Below are 3741 nucleotides of genomic sequence, written 5' to 3'. Positions count from 1 at the left end.
ACACCAACAAGTCCACCTCTAAGCAGCTTAAGTAAAACAAAAGAAAGACTTTGGAATGGCTTAGCCAAAGTTCATACGTGAATCTGATTGAGGTGCTGTGACCTTGGAAAGGTGGTTCATACTCAAAAACCCTCCAGTGTGGCTGAATTACAACAATTTTGCAAAGATGAGTGGGCAGAAATTCTTCCAGCACCTCGTAAAGGACTCATTGCCAGTTATCCCAAACGCTTTATTGCAGATGTTTCTACTCAGGGTGGCCCAACCAGTTATTAGGTTTAGGGGGCAATCACTTTTTCCACACAGGGCCATAATAATGGCCGCCTTAATAATAAATGCCTTGATTTAGGAACTACTTTTAATGTTTACTTGTGCTATTTTGCAAAAAATAAAATCTCTGCAAAAACATCAAAACTGCTGACCATCTGACCTCAATATGAAATTATTAATCTTTTGACCAAAAACATTTAGATTTGTAAAAATAAAGAAACCATAGAGGAACAAACAATGTTGTTTGCTACGTTCTAACATGGCAATCTAAATAACAGTAATGCAAACATATATATTTATCAATAAAAACAGATCGCCTTTTCACTGTTACAAAAGTCAAGTATATCAGTGTTTGTTCAGCTTTCATAAATGTAAGTTTATAAGTACATAGTACATTTTTTGGTCCAACTTCTTTTAATACATGCAACACATTTCAGAACATTTGGGACAGAGACAACAAAAGACTGGAAGTACTTCGTAAAAATCTGGTGAAACACTTTAAAGCCAGTGGGATTAAATGGGAAACATAAAATTTAATACTAGACAAAGACCGATTGAATCATGAAGCAAAGAATTAATAACTAAATCACAAGTAGAAAATGTTAAGCAGATATTATTGGATAGATTTTGGTGTAGAAAAAAATGACAAGAAATGAAAAATGAAAGTTATCTGGTCTTTTTCTTTAAAGAGTAGCCTACTGCAGAGCAGCAACACTGACAAACACCATCATCACCAATACTGCAGCTAATACAATGATCCAGGAGGAAACTTGAAAAAGCAGGAAAAATGTGACACTGATCAAAATGAATACATCAATTATTGATCAAAGAGAAAATGCATACTAGCACAATGCATTGTTATTGCATCTCAGTTTCTCACCATCACTGATAATCTGACGTCTGCTGGACCTCAGGAATCGTCTCCATCACCTCTCTGTGAGGAGCAGAGAGCACTCGTGCTGCACATCCCACCTGTGTGCTGTGTTTACGTGAACCTGAGAGCACAGCTGTAGTGGTGACAGTGAATGTAGCGTTGGTGTTGGACACACTGACAGTGTTGTACTGTGAGAAGCTGAGGTGTTGTTGTGAGAGTGTTACAGTGGGAGCAGGTCGACCAGTGGCTGAACAGGAAACAACCCACTCTTCAGCAGAGTTTGACTCTCTGACATCAACAACAGGTTCATGCAGCTCTGTGAAGGATCAGGAGATATAAAATAAGGAGTATATTGTTAAAGATACATTGACTTCTAACACATGTAACGCATTAAGGTAAAATTTCTTACCATGAGGATGTGTTACACGATTTATAAACCCCAGTTTGTTAATTATTTGTTCATTATTCATAACTATATACTTAATTTTTTAAAAATTAAGTGTTTTTGGTCAAATGGAATTTGTTTTTGGGTAATTTTAGCCCCTTTTAGCCCTCTGCCAAAATGTTTGAACCTTTCTGTCTCTAACAGTAAAACATCGTTCCTTTATCTTCTGTGTCTGGTGTGTTGGTCAGGATTAGCTAGCTTGGCAAAAAGTTCACATTAAACAAAGTGTGTTACTGTGAGCTGTGTGTTCGTACTATGAGTCACAGCTCGAGTTTTCTTGCGGGTGAAGGTTTTTCACCTCGCTGTCATTCTTGCATAAAAGTGTTTGACCCCTTCAGGAAAAAAAACGAAATTTGGGATTATTTTTGGTTTTGTTCATTGTGTGTATTTGTTTCTACTTTTTACTTTTTCTTTTACTGTGTACAGCACTTTGGTCAACCTGTGTTGTTTTTAGACATGGTTATTGATTGATTGATTGATTGATTGATTGATTGATTGATTGATTGATTGATTGATTGATTGATTGATTGATATGTCTTTGATTAAAATACAGCCTACTCCACATCCTCCAAGTTACAGAGAAGAGGAACCATCTGGGGTGAACTTGTGCACTTGGTATTGGCTGCCATGGTCCCTGTGCCTCTCCGGCTCGCTCATGTTGGCCACAGGTTTGTTTTGTTTTCTCTCCTGCTTCCCTGGGTGGAGCTCATTGTGGGCTCTCACCCTTGGCCCACGTATCTGCGGTGATTTCTACACCTGTTGCTGATCAGGCGGCGTCCCCCTTGCCTATTTAACGCTGCAGCACGGAGTATTCGGCACTGGAACGTTGAACCTCCCATGTTCGTGCTCTCAGCTCTCCTAAGACAAACTCTCTCAGTGTTGTGTGGCGTATTGATCTAATTGGACTCTTTGTGTTTAGATCTCCCCGGAACTGGTGGCGGACCCTGACCTGTGATCCCTGTGTGTGTCAACATAAGTGGAAATTGGAGCGAGAGTGGCTGTGGAGAAGCGAGTGTGCGTAAGAAGAGGAGTGGCGGAGTTTGGGCCGAGTGGGGAGCGAGTGTGGATTCCTTCCCCTGGAGCCCTGAAGCCCTGCCCCATTCACTGTATATACACATCACTGTGGTTTCCCTTCTGTGTTAATAAATTGTCAACCCTTTGCTTGCCAGAACGCTGCCTGCGTCTGAATCCATCTGTTAGCCCTGACATTGGATACCTGGAAATCAGTGAAGGGACCATTAATGCTTAAACTTGTACACAGGTTTGAGAGCAACCACCCAAAAGCTTCTGCTAATAAACACTAGTCTGTGTTTGTGATGCAAATGTTTCTGGCTGTGTTCACAAACATTTAGTAAGGTGAGTGAGGAATATTAATACTTATTATTAGATCATTAGCAGACTGTAGAACTTGACTGCACGCCAAGGTGGCAGTTCAGCCATTTGATTCATGTTGCAGCAGCTCATGAGTGAATGAACATCGTGCAATAAAAGTACTTCTAGAAGTACATTTTTGCAAAAACGGACATTGTGGAGGAATGTAGAGAAGACACGAGGGAGCCCAATATTTTACTCAAACGTTAATCGCTGCATCACACAACTGAACATTCAAAGCGCCAAAACCTAACCCTCTCACTTCCCGTTACACTGGGTACGAGTGGAGCTACCTGGTGGTATGTACTTACATTTATTTAAATTTACTTGAGTAGGGTAGAGTCATGCTAATGACCTAATAATTTTATTCAGGTGTGTTGCAGCAGAGATACATTTCAAAGCTTCAGGACGCTGGCTCTCAAGGCCTGGAGTTTGACACCCCTGCTTTACACAAAGATGGGTTAAATCACAGTGCAAAGAATGAATGAATAAATGAAATATAAACAATAAATAATTATTAAATAGTCTTACACATCAATGTCATTGGTTGACTTTTGAAGTATTTGAATCCTTATTGGGTTCCCTGAGTGACAGAAGGATTAAAACACTTTAAAATCAGTACTGAAAATATGTGCAGACATTACTGGATAGATTTAGGGTTAGAATCAATAAATCACTATCATGTTAAACACTCTTAGAGTTCAAACCTTCGTAGAAACATAAGTCCAGTATCATGGAATGAAACCTGAAGGTGCATTTGAGGGTGCAAAACGTTTCGTCGGCA

Source organism: Rhamphochromis longiceps, linkage group LG3 (genome assembly GCF_057381845.1).
Source record: "Rhamphochromis longiceps isolate RC_006_pf linkage group LG3, R_longiceps_female_GT1.1, whole genome shotgun sequence".
Classification (NCBI taxonomy): domain Eukaryota; kingdom Metazoa; phylum Chordata; class Actinopteri; order Cichliformes; family Cichlidae; genus Rhamphochromis; species Rhamphochromis longiceps.
This window is presented reverse-complemented; position numbering follows the sequence as displayed.